Genomic DNA, 22,010 nt, shown 5'->3' with positions numbered 1-22,010 from the left:
TTACAAATGAGAAAATTGAGGCAAACAGAGTTAAGTGACTTGTCCAGAGTCACACAACTACCATGGGCCTGGTGCCAGATTGGAACTCAGGAAGATGTCTTCTTGACTCCTGTTCTATACAATTTGAGGGTAACCAGACTGAATATCTTATTTATTCAATAAGAAAGGAATAGATTAAAGAGATATGAAAAATGGCATTCATATTAAGATTATATATTTAAATGATATTTATCACAAAAGAAAATTAGGGTATATTAAAAATCACCTATACATTAGAGGAATAATAGGAATATTTGGCAAACCCACTGAAAGAGTATTTGGTAAAGCCAAAAGACTTGGCTTCAAGTCTTTGCTTGTCTCATATTGACTGTGTGACCTTGGGCAAAGACTCTAAGTCACTAAGTCCCTAAAGCTGCAGAAAATATGATTACCTATACTAGTAGAGGGAATTTCCTTTACCAGTAGCTTTCCTCCCCAATGAAATCACCCATCTAGTCCCTTTACCAAGCTTTCACATTTGAAGAATTCAGCAGATAGATGTCATTAAACCTGGCACAGGAGAATACTACTAATTAATCAATAAACAAGCATTTCTGAAGAACCTACTACATCAGCTAGATACTAGGTACTCTGCTAGATATTGTGGAGATATATAGATATGTGTGCATGTACATGTGCTTGCTTATGTATGTGCACATAATATATATGTCTAGTACAATAACCTTAATTTAAATGGGGAAATTAAAGACTAGAGAAGTTAAGGAACTAATTCAAATTCATAGCCTCTTCATGAAAGAGTTGAAATTAAAACAGGCTTTCTGATTCTCAGGCTTATATTTTCCCAATACTTCTCTAAAGTGATAAACAAATAAAGGTAAAGCAAAAGTGCATGTTAGAAAAAATGATTGAGAAAACAATTTTTCTTGGTTTTAGGAATTCTAGTTATGTTGAAGCCATTTGTACAGGTCAAGATATTTTATCCCTTAGAAAAATTTGCAGGTTTGCTATGAAGATTAATTTGAATTGTATAATGGTAAACTTTCATTTATTCATTTTTTAAAGTTTTTAAAATTTAAGTTTAAATGTACAATTAAAAGAAAACATTGTCCCCACAAACAGCAGAACATAAGAGAGGATTCAATAAAAAGCAATTAATTTCCATTTCAAGAAAACGTATGTAATAAACACTACATATCTTGTTCAAAGCTTTACTTCCCTATCTGTTTTTTTTTGTTGTTGCTGTTTTCTGCTTCAGCTTTTTACATTTTATTTTTCTTCTTCCCACCAGGCTACAATTAAGAAAAGACAAAGATAGGAAGATAGATAGCTATCCATACACACACACATATATAAAATATGATATATATTATATATATATATACATATATGTATAAATACATACATATATAGACAGCTATAATCAAGCACATATTTACACATATACATTAAACACAAATTTGTTAAGATTGTATTATACTTCATTCTATTTGCTCTCCATTTCTCTGAAGATGAATAGCATCTTCATTCATAAGTCTAAATCTTTTCATTTTTCCTAAATCCATCAGCTCATTTCTTATACCACAATAATATTACAACCATGTAATTTCTAGGTTTTTTAGTCTAAAATAATATTGATTCATGTAGTTTATTTTTTAGATATTTTATTTTTTACCAATTACATGTAAAAACAATTTTTAACTTTCTTTTTTAAAAGTTTTTTAGTTTCAACATTCATTCATATAAAAACAGTTAAGGAGTACCTGCAGCATGCAAAACACCTGAGATACTTTTATTAGGGTGGGACTCACAGATAATTAAGATACATACAGTCTCTTCTAGCAAGTATCTTATTAACAGGCTGGAAAGATAAAAAAGACATGAGCATGGGATCTGGAGTGGACCTGGATTGGAATCCTACCTTGGGTAAATCATGTCCCTGCTCTGTGTTTACTCCTTTGTAAAGAGAGAGGAGATGTTTTAAGTTCCCTTCTAGCTCTTAATATGTGACCCTATGTTCCTAATAAGTGTACTTTATGTGTGTGGATATATACATATACATTTTTCAGAGGAAAGGGGGAAAAAACCTACTTCACAGAGGATGTGTCATCTTTGTTTGTTTTGCTGAATTGTGGGTTTTTTCCCATTTTTGTTTTTTTATTATATTGTTCCCTGCAAAGGATAGAAGAAGGCATCTATTGGTAAATGTAAGTAATGGAAAAACAAAAAAAGACATCAAAAAGATATTTTTTGTTTTTGCTTTGCAAGGCAGTAGGGTTAAGTGATTTGCCCAAGGTCACACAGCTAGGTAATTATTAAGTGTCTGAGGTTGTATTTGAACTCAGGTCCTCCTGACTCCAGGGCCAGTGCTCTATTCACTGTACCACTGAGCTGCCCAAAAAAGATATTTTTAAAGAAAAAATTTTCAGTGATTCCCATCTGCCTACTGAAAAATATTCAAACCCGTTACTCTCTAGACTATCTTGAATATAACCTGTGCTTTCAATCTCTGTGGCTCTTGGTTCACACTATTTCCAAAACCTGGAAATGTCTTCTTCCTTCTCCTCCAAAATAAGGAAGTGGCATCTTAATGGGCATTAAATGGGTATGATTTTGGAAGGCAGAAATGGTAAGAATGGGTAAGATTGTGTTAGGCCAAGACAGAAAGTGGGCTAGTCAACTGATGAAGGACTAGATGAGCAAAGGCATATGGAAATAATTCATAGAATGACAGGATCTTTGGAGATGTGAAGAAGAGCACTGTGAGATAAAACCAGAAAGGAAGGTTGTAGATAGAATGGGGAAGGTTGTAAGTTCCAGGTCAAAGACTGCAGATTTTTCTTTTTTTTAGGCATAGGAAAGCAGTGATGGTTTGTGACAGGCAAGTAATATGAATTGTTGATTCCTATTTAAGGCTCACAGATAACGCACTGGGCAAAATACCAGTGAGGACCTTTTTGCTGTTCTAATAGCTGTTTAGCTTCAATTATACAGCAGTTTCCACTAACATCTAAAGGTATTACAAATGGTGAGGAATCCCCCTAATCCTGTACTCAAAAGCAGCAGCACAAATTTTACAGATAGTACACAATTATTATGGTACAGTATGACCTGGGGGTGGGCCAATCATATCCCCCCCATGCAAGGAACTATCTTCCAACTTATGGCTACCCTGGAAACAAATTGCTTTTGGCTCTGTTTTCTCCCTATCCAGATTATCAAAGCTTTATTGCTTGCCTAGTGTATCATCTCAGGGTACATTAAGAAGAGACATAGAATTCAGGACTAAAGAAATTTGCCTCTATTAGATTACAGCTGGAGTACAATGTTCAATTTTGGACAGAAACTAATAAACTAGAGAGTGCAGGGTAGTAGGGTTGAGTAGATAGGGTGCCAGTCTTGTAGTCAGGAGGCCCCGAGTACAAATCCACCCTCAGATACTAAATAGCTGTGAGGCCTTGAGCAAGTCACTTAACTCTGTCTCAGTTTTCCTCATCTGTAAAATGAATTGGAAAAGGAAATGGCAAACCACTCCATTATCTTTGCCAAGAAAACTCCAAATGAGGTAACAAAGGTTCAAGTCACAAATGAAATGACTGAACAACAACAAAGCTAGAGAGAATCATAGCTTTACAGATATGAAACTAGAAGGGATCCCAAGATCCCTTCTTTAGCTTAATCTTCTTTTACAGATAAGAAAATGAGACCCATTAGAGTTAAGCAAATTTCTCAAAGTCTTCTAGATGATAAATCTCAGAGGCAAGCCCTCTGACTCTAAAACCAGCATTTAGAGTAGAAAAATTAGAATTATTGATGGGACTTCAGAAAATGCCATTTGGGGACTGGTTGAAGGAACTGGACATGTCTAACACGTGTTAGCAATATTGGGTATGCTGATTAGGTATTAGGAATTAGAAATCAAGAGAGTTGGGTTCAAGAACTGCATCATTTTACTAACTAGCTGTATTATGTTGGCTAAACCATTTGCCTACCCAGACCCTTAGTTTAATCATCTGCAAAATGATAATAATAACTCTTGCCTTGTCTATAAAAATAACCCTAGACATGCTATGAGAATCCAGTAAGATAAAGCAGTTAAAAATGCTTTGAAAATTCTAAAGAACCATAAGCATTTAAGTTGTGATTAGTATTAACATGCATATGAAGCAGTGGAAGCATCACTCTACTTGAGGTCAGGACCCTAAGGTAATTTCCTTCTCTGGGTCTTGGTTTCCTCATCTTTAAATGAATAATTGAATTAGATGTTATTTATTATCTCTTCTAGCTCACTATGGTCCTAGGAAATAATAGTAATAAATTATGCTAGTATACCAATATTCTTTTTGTGGAATGCACTGTGGAGTGCTTTTCCATTTCCCTCTCCAGCCCATTTTGCAGATGAGGAAACTGAGGCAAAGGAGGATAAGTGACTTGCTCAGGGTCCACAGCTAGGAAGTATCTGAGGGTGGATTTTAACTCAGGTTTTCCCAACTACAGGAAGAGAGTTGAATTTCACCTCTAATATAACTGGCTGCATGATCCTGGGCAAGTTACTTCTTTCAGACTCAGTTTCCTCATTTCTAAAATGGGACTAATAATTACAACTACCTCTCAGGGTTATTGTGAAGGTCAAATTAGATTATATTTATAAAATTCTTTGCAAGTCTTAAGGTGCTATATAAAAACTAGCTATTTGTTATTATTATTATTGTTATTACTTACTAATATTTTATTATGGGTATTTATTATTAAATTATCTGTGTCCCAGGAAGCTTTAGACATTTAAGCTAAAAAAGGTTGCTGGTCATATTTTTTGAGGAATTTCTAGTATTTCCCTTTACTAGAAATCACAGGGTCAAACATTCTCCCTACCTCAACCAAAAAAAAAAGGGGGGGGGGAAATACAGCTACCTGATCTGCTTTGTAGAGAAATGAAAGTAACTTACTGTTCTTGTACTGCCTGAATGAATGAATGAATGAATGGTTGATATAATGAAAACCCAGGATAGCTAGCATTTACGTAGCATTGTAAGATTTTTCCTAACACTTTACAAATAAAATCTCATTTTTATCTTATTAATATTTCTATTTCACATTCAAGGAAACCTAAACTAAATTCAGTTACTTGCCCAAGGTCATACAGCAATTAAGCATCTGCTGCTAGATTTTTGAACTGAGGTCTTTCTTATTCTAAATGCAGAGGTCTAACCACTGTACCTCCTAGCTCTAAAAAAGATTCATTTTTATCTTAAAAGCAAATTACTGTAATCAGGGCCAACCTGGGGCAAAATGGTAACACACACAGCTTCCTCCCAAAGTAAAATAATTGTTTTTACAGCATTACCTATCACCATTTATCCAGACAAATTCTCTTTTCAATGACTTTGCATCTTAGCCTGAGCTGGTAGATACAGCAGCCTATCAATGCTAAACCTTCTACCCAGATTTGATCTACACCTCTCTTTATAATTTCTTGTCTTGTGTGACCTCTGGATATTTCATTTTCCTGGTGCCTTGGACTCTGTTCTCCTGAGAGGGGCCGCTGTACTCACCAAACTCAACCTCACCTCCCTAGGAAAGGAATTAGCAACTTGCTTACCCTCCCAATTCTCAGTCATCTTACTGCATCATCACTAATTAAACAGCTGCTACAAATGGCAATTTGCTAAATTGCCTAGCTGCCTAACTTTTATCAGAGACCAATTTGCTTAAAACTTTAAACCTTCCTCTCCCAGCTGGCATTCCTACACTAGGCCAAGAGCCTTGAACCCACATCTTACAGGATCATAGCTTTCAAACTTCAAGGGACCTAAGAGAAAATCTAATCTAACTCTGTCATTTTGAAATAGGGGGAAAAAAGCTCACGAAGATTAAGTGTATGACCTCACCAAGGTCATACAGATAGTATTCTAGGACATTCATTCACTGATACTGGGGTTCTTAACCTTTTTTGTGTGGGTCATGGACCTGAGGGTATGCTGATATATATTTAACAATTAGCTCTCTGAAGAAAAAAAAATTATCCATGACACATTTTAAGTTATTATAAGCATTTTTTGACATTTATCCATCATTTCCTTAAGTTTAGAAAATCAATGGAGCAATAAATAAAGCCATGATTTGTAGCATTTGCTGATTTCTGAGGTACAAATTCTCTCAGAGAAATTTAGCAAATGGACTGAAGAAAGTTTGAGCTGGCCCCATGGATCCCTTTGACAGTTTGGTAAAACCCATTGACTCCTTATAATGACATCTGTAAATAGTTGAAGGAAATTCTAAATTTCAGTTAAAGGTTAGTAAAAATAAAAATGTACTTTTCCCCGCATCCAAGTTCACAGTCCTCCTGAAATCTGTCTCTGTACCCTTGGAACTCCCATTAAGCATCTTTGCACTAAAACCATTCCTTTATTTCTCCCAATCATTTGGTTATTTTAAAAATTCTATGAAACAAATATTCTTTGAGCTCCAGATATTTAAAAACTGCTATAATACAGTCATAAAGTCCTGAGTCCAAGAACTGCCTCTGATCCATGTAACGTTTTTGACCCTGGGCAAATCACTACAGTATTCCATACCCTGGCAAACCTAAAGGCTCTATATTACCTAGAAATAACATCCCATCTGCATCATCCTCCCTAAAGTGAATCTTAGTTCCAGACTCCCTTTTGCCCCATCCCAACTCATTAAAAAACAAAAAACAAAAAACATAACCAACTTTTGAGTCCTAGTATAGAACTTCCATTGTTTTGGATGCTTCTGGAAATATAAGTCTAAATTGGAGTCTATTTGGGAGATAAAAAGAAACATGAAACAACAATGGAACAATGTAATCTTGGAGAAGCCTTGGAGCCCTTCTTCTTTAGCTCTTGTTTTATAGGTGAGGAAACTAAGGCTCAGAGAAATGTCTTTTCTAAGATCATATAGATAATAAATGGCAGAGCCCAAATAGAACCCAGATCTTTTTACTTTAAATCATTTGTTCTTTCAACTATAGTCAATATATTTTAAGGGTAAATTGAATATATTCAAGAACTAAAATATATTCTAAAGAAAAGAATTTATAGAGCATGTCATAGAATACAATCATATTATTTCATAGCCTAAAGGAACCTTAAGAATCACCTCCACTAGGGGCGGCTAGGTGGCACAGTGGATAAAGCACTGGCCCAGGAGTCAGGAGTACCTGAGTTCAAATCTGGTCTCAGACACTTAATAATTACCTAGCTGTGTGGCCTTGGGCAAGCCACTTAACTCCATTTGCCTTGCAAAAAACATTAAAAGAAAGTATCATCTCCACTTCTCTCATGTTACAGAGAATATTGGAAGCCCAGAGATGTGCTCTAGCCTGACAAAAATCACGTGGAAAATTAGGGTGAGACTGGGACCAAAAGTCAGGTCTCCTGACTTCTAACTAGGAATTATTTCACCAGACCCAAATTCATTTGATAGAATGGTGGAAGAGAAGACAATGGGATGGGGAAGAAGCAAAGTAGCACAAAGACTAAGCAAGTGTGGATACAGTTGTTAAGAGTGGGACACTCAGAGAGTTTATCCTTAAAGATACTTTCCCCACCTCTTCTTTACACCCTATTGAGGTTGAAGGAGAAATGTATGGGAATGTATGGTTTAGGACATAGGTGCCATGGTGATGGTACCCTGAATGTGTCAGCTTAGGATGGTAGGGATGGGCTTATAGCCAGACACATGGGAGCTATTAGAGAAAGTCACTAGGAAAGTCCTCTTTACCATAATGGGAAGTAAGTGATCCCTCCAAAAAAGAGAACCTCTAGATGTTGGTAATTTTGGATAAAGATCTTTCTGTAGAGCCTAGCTATGATTTTATTCTCAGAAATATGCTGCTTTTCTATACTATGTTGCCTAAAAATTATTAATTATTGGAACTACTATAAAGGTTAAAGGAAAATGAGGATAATGCTTCAGTATGAATGGGGGAAGAAGTAAGTAGTGGGAATGAGGGAGAGAATAAACATTTCTTAAGCTTTGGCTTGCTATGTGCTGGGTACAGTATTTTTGCCTCAGTTTACTTCATTTGAACCTCACATGACCCTATGAGGTTGATGATGCTATTTTACAGTTGAGGAAAGTAGTTTGATTGAGGTTAAGAGACTTGTTCAGGGTCACATGGCTATTAAATTCTGAGGTCAAGTTTGAAATCAGATATTCCTTACTCTCAGCCTAACACTCTGGGTCACCTAGCTGAAGCATCTGTCAGTAGTAGAAAATGCACATTGAGAAGTAGTTATCTTGTCCATATTCTGGGGATTAGGGACATGGCACCCCTGAGATCTGAAAAATCCATGTAAAATTTTTTTGTCCCTTTTTCTTTGTACCACTTAAGAAGTTTGAATTATTATAGTATTAAAAGATAAAATATATGGATATTATGCAATACTATCCACATATTTTATGCATTTCTGAGTTTCTAAATGTTTTTTGTCTTGTCTGCTGGCTTTCACTTGCCCTCCTTGGCTTCTGCAAAATTTCCTGGAAATTCCCACTTAATTTCTTATTTTGACTGGCAATATATTGAAACCAGGATAAGGAAAGTCATAATGTGAAAGGGATAACTGCATCAAGAAATGAAGTTGAATAGACAGGATGAATCATTTCTTGGTCCCAGAAGTAGATGACAATAGCAGAGAAGAAAATTATATTTTCTTGTGCAATTTTGGGGGCAATTTTCCTCCCAAAATCATTATTGGTTATTATGGAAAAAGTTGGGGAGGAAAGATTGGGAATGGGGCAAGATTCTGTCCATCAATCAAAAAATATTTAGTAAGTAAGCATCCACTATATGTTAGACACTGTACTAAGTGCTCATGATACAAAGACAAAAACAAAACAATCCCTACCCTCAGGAAGTTTATTTTCATTGGGAAGTGTTAGAGGGGTGATAATATGTTCATAAAAGGATAACTGAATACATACAAAATTAAAGGCAGATAATTAAGGGAGACTATCTGCAGCTAATCACAGCCCATAGAATTTATTTCTAAAGGTTTTGGTCTTGACAGATGAGATGCTTTGTTTCTCTTCTAGCCACCTTGAAACTTCATCTCATCTTCTTCAGGGCAAAAGCTTTCCCTCTTGTTTACATAGAATATTTCCCCCTGCTGTTTGTTTTCCCCTAATGCTTAGTTTTAGTAATGATTCTGCTGAAACCTACCTTAGAGGTGATAGATTTAGTTTATAGGCAAAGGAGACTTCCTCATTCCAAGAGAGCCTGACATTATACACTATACAGAGCCCTATATATAGACTCCAGTCTTCATACCAGAAAAGATACTAATAGCATATAATGTAATCCTGGGATTTCAGTTAGACTGTGAAGTAAATCATTTAAGTCTTGGGTGTTGCTAATTAGGGAAGAAGATGAACTAATGCCCAATTTGACAGAACTCGCAAAGATACAAGTCCATAAATTATAATAGGGTACATTTATCTCTCACTTCAGGGTTTATAAAGCACTTTATTCTGGGCCTTCTAGTGCCAACTAATGATCTTAAGCATCATTATCCCCATATTATGGATGAGCAACCAGAGGATCTAAGAAGAGACATGACTGGTCCACAGTTACACAATGGAGCCAGGGCTAAAAAGCAAGTCCTTTTCTCTTGATTCCTTCCGCATTCCAGACAGTTCCAGAATTCATTTCAAATAGGTGAGGAGAATTAGTCGCACTGGAATCATCCTCCCTCCTCTTTCCCCTTTAAAGGTAACTCCATGAGTGCTCACAGGATTTGGATCAAATGGGAGTAAATTATCTTTTATATGGTAGAAGAACAACAGGCCTTACTATCTAGACCCTATCACTTCTCCATGTCCCTGGTATGCTTATCTGACCTACTTTTGTAGCCTAAGAGTTACCATTTATCAGGCAGCTGAACTTTCTCCAGTGTATGATCTCCAAGTTAGAATATGGACTTCTTGAGAGCAGGGACTGTCTCATTTCTCCTGTTTTTATCTTCAGAACTTAGTACATAGTAATGGCTCAATAAATGCCTTTTATTCATCATTCATTTTGACTTTGAGTCTAGTACATTTCCTACTGACATAGGTCATCTTCATAGTATTGTATCATACTTGCATTTAACTTAATCAGATTCATCTAAAATGTTTTTGTTTAAAGAGATGTCTCCCTGCCTAAGGCTTTGTCACTGCCTCAGTTACTTTCTTCCTACTCATGGTTCTACTACTGAAGTGAATTGGAGAAGTTCATATAAAACTGTGAATGTTTCTAGGATTTTCTATATCTCTGCATCTTTCTTTTTCTTAACAACAGTTCAATGTGTAATTCATCCATAGTTCTTATCTCTGGTCAAGCTGATACTGTCCCTTGAAGGACATCAGGCTGTCCCTTGAAGGGGATAAGACAACAATTCTTATCTCATCATCATAAATTAGTGATGAATAAATAAATATTTAGCAATTTTGTAATAGGCATTCTTCCAAGTCAAATCATAAGATCATGGGGTCATAAATTTAGAGCTAGTCCCCATCTAGTCCAATCTACTTCTCAGATCCAAACACATTCAAAGAGTCAACTGGGATCTCAAAGCTCCTAAATGAATGAGGTAGGGACTCCAAGTCCAACATTCCAGATGTCCTCCTTCCTTTGTTATAGTAGGGACACAAACTGAGGCCAAGAAAGGATCTTTGTTTAGAAAGGCGAAGGTCTCTCACTGCATCTGAGGTTATCTCCAGTCATCCTGACCTATGAGATGATACTAAGATTCCAATGACTCTGGAGGAGAGAGTAGGGCTAATAACTTTGCATAGTTTTGGCTCACTTAAATCCAATTAATTTACAAGTCAAGACATTTAGCTCCTGATGTTACTGATCCTCTTCCAGAAGGAAGGACAACAACAACAAAAGCTAGCTAACTGTTTTGCATTGTGAAATCAACATTAAAAAGATAGTATTTTCTACAAACTTAACTTCTTACTCAGCTCTTGATCTTCCCCGGCAACCCAAAGGATTGTGGTACAAGAACCTCTCCCTTAAGTTAGTTTCCATCTGAATAAGAAAGTAATGACATTTTTAACTAATTAAAAGTGGCAAAGGCATTTGTGAGAATTGAAAAAAGCATTAAACTTATGGCTGAAAGACATGAACTGTGAACACGAGCCTCTCAATGGCAACACATTCCAAAAAAAGGTTATTAACATCTACTTGCTGCTCAAATCTCCCTGCTGAAAAGGAAGAGATATAGAAAATCCCCACAGCATTGCAATGAGAAGTACTTACATCTAGACAATTTACTTACATCTAGACATATTCTTTTAACAACCTAACCTGTCATGTAAGATGATATTCCACTGTTGCATTGTATATAATTGTATATTTGTTTGAAGAAGTTTCTGGGTTTTAGAATACTTAGGAAAGATGACTATTAAGCTGTCTGCTGGCTTTGTCCTATCAAAAATGCTTAGAGGGACTAGGTGGTATAGTTCTTAGGCTCAAATAAAGAACTTTATCTTTTATTTCTTTTTAGCACCATGGGTCTAAAATACTAGTGTAAGTGCTGTATACTTTAACATATACCTGTGGAGAAGGGAAACAAGATATTCCATTGACCCCTTACAAATGGATATTACCTTGGGCTAAAAAAATTGGGAAAATAAAAGAGGTTGACCTTTCTACCTTGAAGATGTTAGTTATTATCTTGAAACTGCCTACTCTGCCCCAATGGAATGTAGTTATAGTGAAGTAAAAAAAATACTGGATTCATATTCAAGTTTTGAGCTTGTATCTTCATGCTGACATTTTGGACTCCAAATCACGTAGGCTACAAGTGACAGAAACCATATTAAAGGCTTGAGTCCCTAAGTCACTCAGTTGTAAGCAAAAAGGATTTGTAAATTTTAAAGCACTATTTAAATGTGGGCTTTTATTATTAAATGCTTAATTTCCCCTAAGTCATTTTACCAATAAAAGATTGTTTCTCAATATTCCCAGAGAGGTCAGCTTTGCCTAATATTCTCTTAACAGGATTTCTAGTTTAAACACTACACTTCATTACTAGAAAAGCTAAAAGGGATGGTTGTAATCAGATCTTTCACTACTTAAAAGTACAATTCTATTACTTTAAAGGTTGCTCCAGTTATTCAAGGGTTAAACATAGCTATTTCTTTTTAATCTCAGTTTATGTATACCCACTCACATCTAAGGTGTTACATAGATTTAAAGCTCTTAGCTAAGAACTTGGCCCATAGTAATCACTTAAATTCTTTTTGTTTGTTCCTTCATTTAAATATGAGTCATCATTGTTATTTTTGATTACGATTTTCCTTAGACATAGATCTGACAATGCTACTCCTCCAAATGATTCCCAATTACCTCTAGAATAAAATATGTTTAATTTAAATTTTAAACTCTTTTGCAGCCTGGTCCCTGACTATGTTTTTAACCTCATTTTATATATAACCCCACCCACCCACCCTGATTCAGTAGCAATGACCTTCTCACTGTTCTTACATATAAAATCCAATTTCCCAACTCTATGTCTTTGCATTGGCCGGGCCTAAATCAAAAAAGCATTCACTCTTCATTTCCTTCATAAAACCTGCTCTTTCAATAAATTGCTGCAACATCCTCTTTGTGAAGCCTTTCCTTATATCAATTGCTGGCACCTTTCTTTTGCTTTCAAATGACCTTTTATTGAACTAACTCCTTTTGGCATTATTCTCTCTCTCTCTCTCTCTCTCTCTCTCTCTCTCTATATATATATATATATATATATATATATATATATATATATATGTACATATGTATAAATAGAAGTGTATCTTTACCACTTTTGAAATAAATTCCTTGAGAGCAGACTATAATGTGCATCATCCTTAAATGGAAGGTCTGAAGGAAGTTCTCTAAGATCTACTTGACATTCTCTACTGTCATATGGACAGAAATAAATGTCTTAGTATCACAGGATTCTGGGAACTAGAAGTTCCATCTTACCCACCCCCTCACCCCTTGAGAAGTCATATCATATAGTCCCTTGCCTCCTTTAAGATGCTGTCTTGATTACTGCATTTCATGCTTACTTTTTGGGGGCATATACATACCATTGACTCTGGAACACAAATGAGTCTAAGTCATAAGACTTTCTCAAAGTTTTCTTATTTCTGTTGTTTGGCACCACTATCATCCCAATTACCCAGACTCAAGACCTCAACATCAGCTATCTTTGATTCCTCCTCTCCAGCATCCCTCACATCCAATCAGTTATCAAATTGTGTCAAATTCCACCTCCACAAATTGTCTCTATTCACAGTACCACAACATTCTAGCTCAGGTCCTCATCTCTCACTTGTATTAGTCTAATGGTCCCGTCACTTTTGGACAAAGAAACTCATCTCCACCTAGACCACAAACCTTTGGCAATCTAGACAAAGGCATTCACCAATGGGCTGGAATCACCAAAACTATATTCTCTTTATGCTTTAACCAGAAATAAGTTTTCCCAGTTGGGTGGGGTCCCAGTCCAAAATTGAGGAGAAAGTTAACCCAATCTTATCATCAGCCCTGTCCTTCAAAGACTGCTTTAAACTGGTCTTTAAATGAAAAATAAAAAATAGAAAAAAGATAACCCCTCCCCCATATTTGGTAATTGGTTATTAACAATTATTTCTCTCAACACTCAAGAGAAATAGGGAAATGTGTACAAGACATGGGTTAGGGAAAAGATCATCAAATTTGGGACATACTGAGATGCCAAATGTATATAGAGATACCCAACAGTCCATTGGTAAAGTGAAATAGACATTCTGGAGATAGATTAGGGCTGGATTTAGAGATGGATTATGAAATCTTTTGAAAAGGGATAATAATTAAATCTACAAATAATTAGGATCAAATCAAGAGAGATGAAGACCAAGAAATAAACAAAAAGTATGTGTGTGGGTATGTATGTGTGTGTGTCATCAATCTTCTATTCCCTAAGCATAATATATATTCACACATACACACAAATTTACAGACACACAAACCATGCTTGATCCTATAGGTGAGAGGGTATTCACACATACACACACATTTACAGAAACACATACCATGCTTAAGGGACAGAAGATGGATGGCTCATTAAAGTACAGTGAGTAGAACTGGGAGAGAGCAGAATTATGGAAACAACAAAATTATTCAGAAAGTAAGGTTGGATAACAATGAAAGCCTGGTTATGATTTTTGTGTTGTTGTTCAGTTGTTTCCATTGTTTCTAACTCTTTGTGACCCCTAATTGGAGTTTTCTTGGCAAAAGATCCTAGAGGGGTTTGTCATTTTCTTTTCCAGATTCTTTTACCCAGATGAGGAAACTGAGGCAAGGAGGGTTAAATTCTGAGCCCAGGATCACACAGTAAGTATATGGGGCCGGATTTGAACTCAGGAAGAGGAGCCTTCCAGACTCTAAGCTAGGCACTCTATTGATTTCAAATTTGTTAAACCCAGCTAGTCAAGTTGTGTGACTTCCTCTAGCAACATTCAGTTCCTCAAGAATGGGACCAGAGAAGGAATGTTGCTGTTGCTGTTGTTGTTAGGAGTAATGCACACATGTCAACTGGCAGGATATGAATGGCTATGGCAAGAGGTAAGGTGTTTCAAAGGTAGAACATAGTCTTAGCAAATGGGGTTGATTAAGGGAAGAATCTCAGTCCAAAACAGGGGTGATAGATTAGGTAGGAGATAAAAGGATATAGTGAGGTTGAAAAACCAGATCAAGAGGAGTATTGCAGAGAAATGAGAAAGTGGAATAGTTTGGGTTGATTGTAGAGTCCAAAGAGTGACCTCCTTTGTAGACAGTTTAGTTGAGGTAGACATATATTGGTCCAGAGGGACCCTTTCAATGAGAGACATTAAAAAGGGGGAAAGCAGACATGAGACAAGGAAGGAAGGAAGGAAGGGAGAAAGAGAGAAAGAGAAAGAAAGTGAAAGAGAAAGAAAGAAAAAAGAGAGAGAAAGAAAGGGAAAGAGAAAGAAATAAAGAGAGAAAGAAAAAGAGAGATAAAGAAAGAGAGAGAAAGGCAAAGGGAGAAAGAAAAAGAAAGAAAGAGAAAGAAAGAAAAAGAGAGAGAAAGAGAGAAAAAAGAAAAAAGAGAAAGAAAGAGAAAGGAAAAGAGAGAGAAAGATAAAGAGAAAGAAAGAGAGAAAGAAAGAAAGAACGAAAGGGGAAAAAGAAAAAGAAAGAGAGAGAAAGAAAAGGAAGGAAGGGAGGGAAGAAGAACGGAAGAAGAGAGAGACGGAAAGGCGAGAGAGGAAGGAAGGCAGAAAAGAGAAAAGTGAGAAGAAGAAAGAAAGGAAGGAAGAAAAAGAGAAAGAGAAGGAAGGAAGAAAGAAAAAGATGTTTTAGCAATAAAGTGGGTAGAGCATATAATAGAAGGGAGTGGAGGATACAGATGGGAACTGGATGAAGAAGGGTTGAGCAGCAAAGAGTAGAATACAGAGAAAAGACAAAAGAGAAATGAGCCTTTATTTCTGCAAACAACTGAATCAGAGTGAAGAAGCAATAAATAATATAGTTAACATTTTTGTCATTTCTTCCTATACAAAATACCTTATATTCTCATGCAAATACCATTCTAGTTCATATCTTCATCAACTCTCACCTGCATTACTGAAAAAGTTTCTTTTTTAAAAAAATTATTTATTTTCACATTACTACAATAATCTTCTTGTGAAAATAAACATAAACGCCCTCTCCCAAAAAAGATAGAGAAACCTCAAGAGAACTAAAGTGAGAGAAAAAAAAAAGTGTACTTCAGTCTGTGTTCAGATACCATTGACTTTCTCTCTCTGGGATGGGTTGCATTTCTATCATAGGTCCATCAGAGAAGTTGCTTCAATATATTTTCCCCACAATCGTTGTTGTTAACTGTATTTCTCTCTATTCTATTCTTCCCCACTCCCATTTATTCTATTCTCTCCCTTCTATCACCCTGTCCCTCCTCAGAAGTGTATTGTATCTGACTACCCTCTCCCATGATCTTCTCTATATTCCATCATCTACATCCTCCCTTCCCTCCATCTCCTTTCTCCCATGCCTTTCCTTACCTTTCTTCCTCTAGGGTAAGACAGATTTCTATATCCTATTGAGTGTGTGTATTATTTCCTCTCTGAGCCAATTCTGATGAGAATGAAGTTCACTCAATTTTCCTCACCTTGCCCCCTTCTAACTCCATTGCAAAAGTTTTTCTTGACTCTTTACATGAAATATCTTAGCCCATTCTATCTCTCCTTTCCCTTTCTACATTCCTTTTTCACCTATTGATTCCATTTTTATAATATTGTCTGTGTGTGTGTGTGTGTGTGTGTGTGTGTGTGTGTGTGTGTGCTATTATGATATTCAGCTCCCTCCGGTGCTTTCTAACTGCTCTTATAAATGAGAAGGTTTATATGAGTTAACAGTATCTTCTTCCCATGCAGGAATACACACAGTTCAACATCATTAAACCCCCCATAATTTGTCCTTCCCATTCACCCTCTCTATGCTTCACCTGAGTCATGTTTTTGAAGATCAAACTTTCTGTTCAGCTGTGGTTGTTTCAACAGGAAAGTTTGAAAGTCCCCTATTTCACTGAATGTTCAGTTTTTCTGGATAGTTGATTCTCAGTTGTAGTCCAAGCTCTTTTGCCTTTTGGAATATCATATTCCAAGTCGTATGAACCCTTAATATTGAAGCTGTCAAATCTCCTGTAATCCTGACTATAGCTTCACAATATTTGAACTGTTTCATTCTGGTTGCTTGTAATATTTTCTCTTTGACTTGGGAGTTCTGGAATTTGACTATAATATTCTTGGGAATTTTGGGGGGAGTGATCTCTTTCAGTAGATGATTGACAAATTCTCTTTTTTTCTATTTTATTATCTGCGTCTTGGATATCAGGGCATTTTTTACTGGATTATTTCTTTTTTTAAAAGTTTATTTTTTTTCAAAGTAATGGACTTAAGTGATTTGCCCAGGGTCACATACCTAGGTATTAAGTATCTGAGGCTGGATTTGAATTCAGGCCCTCCTGATTCTAGGGCCAGTGCTCTATCCACTGCTCCACCTAGCTGCCCCTGCAGGATTATTTCTGGAAAAGTGATGTCTAGACTCTTCGCCTGGTCATGACTTTCAGGTAACCTAATAATTTTAAAATTATCTCTCCTATATCTGTTTTCCAGATCAGTTGTTTTTCCAATGAGATATTTCACATTTTCTTCTAGTTTTTCATTCTTTTGGTTTTATTTTATTGTTTCTTGATTTCTCACAAAGTCATCAGATTCCTTTAGCTCCATTTCACATTTGAAGGAATTATTTTCTTGAGAGAGCATTTTATCTCCTTTTTCATCTGGCCAATTCTGCTTTTTAAGGTTTTCTTTTCCACATTAACCTTTTGGACCGCTTTTTTCATTTGATCTAACTGGTTTTTAATATGTTATTTTCTTTTATATTTTTGTATCTCCTCCAAGCTGTTGACTTGGTTTTCATGATTTTCCTATATTGCTCTCATTTCTCTTCCCAATTTTTCCTCTCCCTTCTTTTTTTCAAAGTCTTTTTTGAGCTCATTCATAGCCTGAGACCAATTCCTATTTGGCTTGGAGGCTTTGGTTACAGAAGCCTTGACTCTGTCATCTTCTGAGTATATATGTTGACCCTCTGTGTGTCTAAAGTAATTTTCTATGGTCAGATTCTTTGGGGTTTTTTTCTGTTTGCTCATTTCTCTAGCTTATGACCTGATTTTATTGTGCTTCCAAAGCTTTTGGGGGTTTTTGGGACATCCCCCCCCCCAACCTCAGTTCCTCCAATGTTTTATAAGACACTCTGACTACTCTCTTGCCTGTACTCCGGCCTTTGGATGACCACAAGCATTCCTCCCTGCCCTAGAGCTGTGAGGAAGGTCCCTACTGTTCTATGGTAGTATAGGGGCCCAGACTGGACCCTGCATCTGAGTTTGGGCAAAGGAACAGAGTCCTTCCCCAGGGATAATGGAGACAATTCTGCAGTCTCTCCCCACCTCCTTTACCATCCAGGGGCTGATGTCTCCTCACTCTGGTGCAGCAGAGTTCTCCTGCTGACCCTCCAAACCATCCCCTGGGGATCCCTGGGGCCAAGAGGTCTGGAAACCACTCTACAGCCATCAACCTAGGAACCTCCAGGGACCCAGGTGCCCTGTTGGCTGTTCCTGGAAGGCTGGAGCTGATTTGTGCTGAGGTTCTTTCCAATTCTGGTCCCAGTGGAATACAACTTTCCTATGGATTTACCAAGTTATCCTGGGCTGGAAAATGTTTCACTCAGTCTTTCTGTGGGTTCTGCTGCTTTATTTAGAATTTGATGAGAGTCACAATTTGGGGTTTTCTGAGGAAGAGTTTCTGGGAATTCCTGCCTTCATGCAGCTATCTTGGCTCCACCCCCCTAAAATGCTTCTTAATTTGTCTCTCTACTGCAACTCTCTCCCCTCTTGAATCCATTCTTCATGTCATTGATATTCCTAAAGCATAGGTCTGACTATGTCACTCTACCATTCCAAAAGCTCCAACAGTTCATTATTGTCTCAAAGATAAAAAAAAAAAAAAAGATATTTCACAATCAGGCTGGAGTCTACTTGTTCAGGTTCATTATGCATGTCTCTACATTCTAGTCTAACCAGACCACTGGGTTGTTCCACTTCAGTTGCAATTGATCTCTTGCCCACAGGCCATTAGCCCACAGTCTATCTCTTATCCCTGGAAGACTCCCCTAGAATCCATAACTTTCTTTAGAACCAACTCCAACAAAAATCCTTTCTCCCCCTAGCAAGTGCCTCCCTAAAAGATTACAATGTGTTTACTTTGTACAGTTTTTGTATTTATTTATGTGAGCAAATACTCTTTTCCTCAGCTAAATGTAGATTAATTGAAGGCAAAATACATTTTTTTGCCTCTGAATATACAGTGACCCATAGTATATATTTAACAAATACTTGTTGGATGGATGGATGAATGGTTGGATTGTAGTTAGGATATAGTGTGGGAGGGCTTAGTGTTAATTTTAAAGAAAGCAGTCTAATACCCTCTAACTCTGCATTCTGGTCTACATGAATTTCTGACTTCTTTCAAACTCAAGCTGCTATTGTCTACTGTGCATTGTGACTCATTCTAGGATTAACTTTTTATTCATTTGCACCATTTAGAATTCTCTGAGTTTAAAATTCAATGAGCATCTTTTCCACAAAACCTTACTTGATTCTCATAGAAGAAAATATTCTCTTCTTTCTCAAAAACTGTCCTCGAGCAAGTAGTGTTTCTCCTTTGTCCCAGTACACCTTACCTATATTTACTTGTTTATCTGCTTTATTCCCTCTACCTAATAGGAGGTAATATTCCCAAGGGGAAAGGTTTATGTCATTTAAAAGTAAATCTTTGCATTCCTGATATATAGCATAAAACTTTGCACATAGTAGCCATATAATAGATGTTTACTGGATTAGAATTAACTACACTACTTCAGTCAGCTATCTGCCTTTGATCTAATTGTATTGTAACTCTGGGGTTTTAGTGACTATGATGGCAAAAAGCTTATTTTTGCATGTGTGTGTCTGTTCAGACTAGCAAGCAATCCTTATTTCTCCACTTCTCATAATTCTTACATTGTACCCATCCCTCTTACTCCTAAAATACTTCATATTTTGACATGAATTCTAATACCTATATTCAAAGTATTGGAGATATTGTATTCATTGCATGTTTTTGGTTTACTCAGATCAAAGAAGATATGATAGGTGCTCCAGTTTAGTAGATAATGAATGGTCCTAGAAAACATTTCAGATGCCTCTATACACTCTGCCCCATGTTCAAAGTGATGGGGAAATATGAAAAAGCTACATGTAGCTGATATTATGAAAAGAATGAGTTTTCTGCTTTAGATACTTTTCTATAAGTGGAGAAAGAATGATTTAAATACATAAATACAATGAAAGCAGTCTGGAAGCAGAGAATCTGAGATCAAATTCTATTTCTGGGCAAAACTTGTGTGATCTTGGGGAAGTTCCATGAACTCCTATTTCTTCAACTTTAAAATGAAGCATTTGAATTAAGATAACTTCCAAGATCTTTTAACTTGAGGTGAAAAGTGGTCTCTGTGCTTACTATATGAGAGGGACTGAGACAGTAAAATCCTCTGGTTAAGAGTATAAACTGGACTCAGTGATAAAATTGCTTTCCATATACTTTGGTCACATAGCTACCTGTCAACAAAGCTGATCAGAAGTTAAGGATACAGAGACCTATTTGAGCATATACACCTATCTAAAAATTATCCAGTGTCATTAGGGACAGAACTCAGTTAAAGATATACAAGCCCCAAACCTCACTTTAGTCCTCATATTTACCTGTTCCCTTATTAAGATGTAATTAATTAACAGTTAAAGGGGAAATTTTATTTTTTAATCCCTTATCCTTTCTTGATTATGACCCATAATAAACTGCATTTCCTGATAGGTGATACTAAAATAAAGGGGGAAAAGGAGGTACTCAGATAATCCACAAAAAAAGATTAGTCCCCGGATAAGGGAATTAACTGTACTATATACTTTCATTTTAATTCATGGCATATTTATTTAATTACTTTCCAATTTAAGAATGGGATTTAAAATTTTTAAGCTACACCATTAAAGAAAGGCACCAAGACAGGTTGAATAGAGGATTGCCTTTAGAATTAGGAAGACCTATATTAAAGATCTACCTCTGACACATACTGACCTGAGCTCACATTCAAACCATTTAATGTCCAAGCAAATCCCTAAGACTAGATGTTGCAGAAAAATTGCTGATCTGAACTGGTGGAGGGAGTTTCTACCCCCTGAAGTTCCTTATACTGATGAAATAATAGCTCTGGACCAAATGACATTAAAATGTTAAATACTTCCATCTGTATTCATATGAGTCAGATACATACAACACTTATACTAGTATTTTAGACCTGTGGTGCTAAAAAGAAATAAAAGATGAAGTTCTTTCTTTGAGCCACATTTATTTTTATGGAAAACTGAAGAGCAAATAATTGGAAATCCAATGATCCCTTTAGGCTCCTGGGTTCCTGGTTAGACAATTTGACTGTCTCAGCTGGACTGAAATGATATTCACCTTCAATGCAATAAAACAAATGCATATTAAGACTGGGCATGCAAGACATATAGGAGAGGTTTAACTGACTCTATCCAACTTATATGCAAATTATTTTCAGGCAAATATTCTGTTTGTGGGGCAATATTAAACTAAGAGGAATAAGCTACAAATGAGATTTTCAGCTAGTAAAGATGGGCATGAGCCAATTTTACCCTAAGGGGTAATTTGATTTTGAAAATTCAAGCAGGAAAAGCCAGAATTTCAGGAATATTTCATAGCATTCACCCAAGGAAGCAAGAACTCAAAAGATGGGGTGAGCCTAACAAGGCTTGGGGTTCATTGATCCTCAGGATCTCTTGTAAACGTAACCATTGAACCAGATATACTGTCAGAGAAGAGAACTCTTTTCCCTCTGAAAAGCTAACTGTTTTTTTTTAAAGGTTCCAATTTCACTTTGATTCTCTGTGTGTTGTTGCTGGCATTCAAAGACCTTCAGGGTAACAGGTGCATTTCAAATAGATTGAAATAACAAATAAATTGGATCCAGAATTTATAGCATTAGTGATGTCTTTATTCTCTTATTCTTTTGCTGAATGCTTGGCATATGAACTTCAAGGCTATGCAGCCACCATCTCCAGAGACAATACCCATGGGGAGGGGATGTTAATCAAATATATGGAAGCAGGAGAGTGAAGATGGTGATGATGATGAAAACAATAACAACAATGTTAACAAGAAAGATCTTAAATGAGGGGGTAGAAAAAATTAACAAAGTAATTAATGTTTCAGTTCAAGCTAGTATTCATGCCAGCGAGAAGGTGGTCCTAGACGATTTGAAGACCAACTTTTTTATGTTCAGTGGAATGAATCCTGTTACTTTCAGAGAACTCACTCTTGTGATATAGACTGGA

The 22,010-nt window shown here is 36.3% G+C and overlaps 1 long non-coding RNA gene across 3 annotated transcripts in view; it reads left to right on the top strand.

The window, feature by feature from the left end:
- Nucleotides 1-22,010, top strand: part of LOC141495229 (uncharacterized) — a 54,865-nt gene that overhangs the window by 10,743 nt on the left and 22,112 nt on the right. For all 3 annotated transcript variants that reach the window (XR_012470692.1, XR_012470693.1, XR_012470691.1), the window contains exon 3: nt 14,311-14,374. This is a non-coding gene — a long non-coding RNA (uncharacterized LOC141495229). The remainder of the gene's footprint in view (nt 1-14,310; nt 14,375-22,010) is intronic.

The sequence above is a fragment of the Macrotis lagotis genome, chromosome 8 (assembly GCF_037893015.1).
Source record: "Macrotis lagotis isolate mMagLag1 chromosome 8, bilby.v1.9.chrom.fasta, whole genome shotgun sequence".
NCBI classification, from domain to species: Eukaryota; Metazoa; Chordata; class Mammalia; order Peramelemorphia; family Peramelidae; genus Macrotis; species Macrotis lagotis.
Note: the sequence above shows the minus strand (reverse complement) of the source record. Positions and strands in the feature narration are given on the sequence as shown.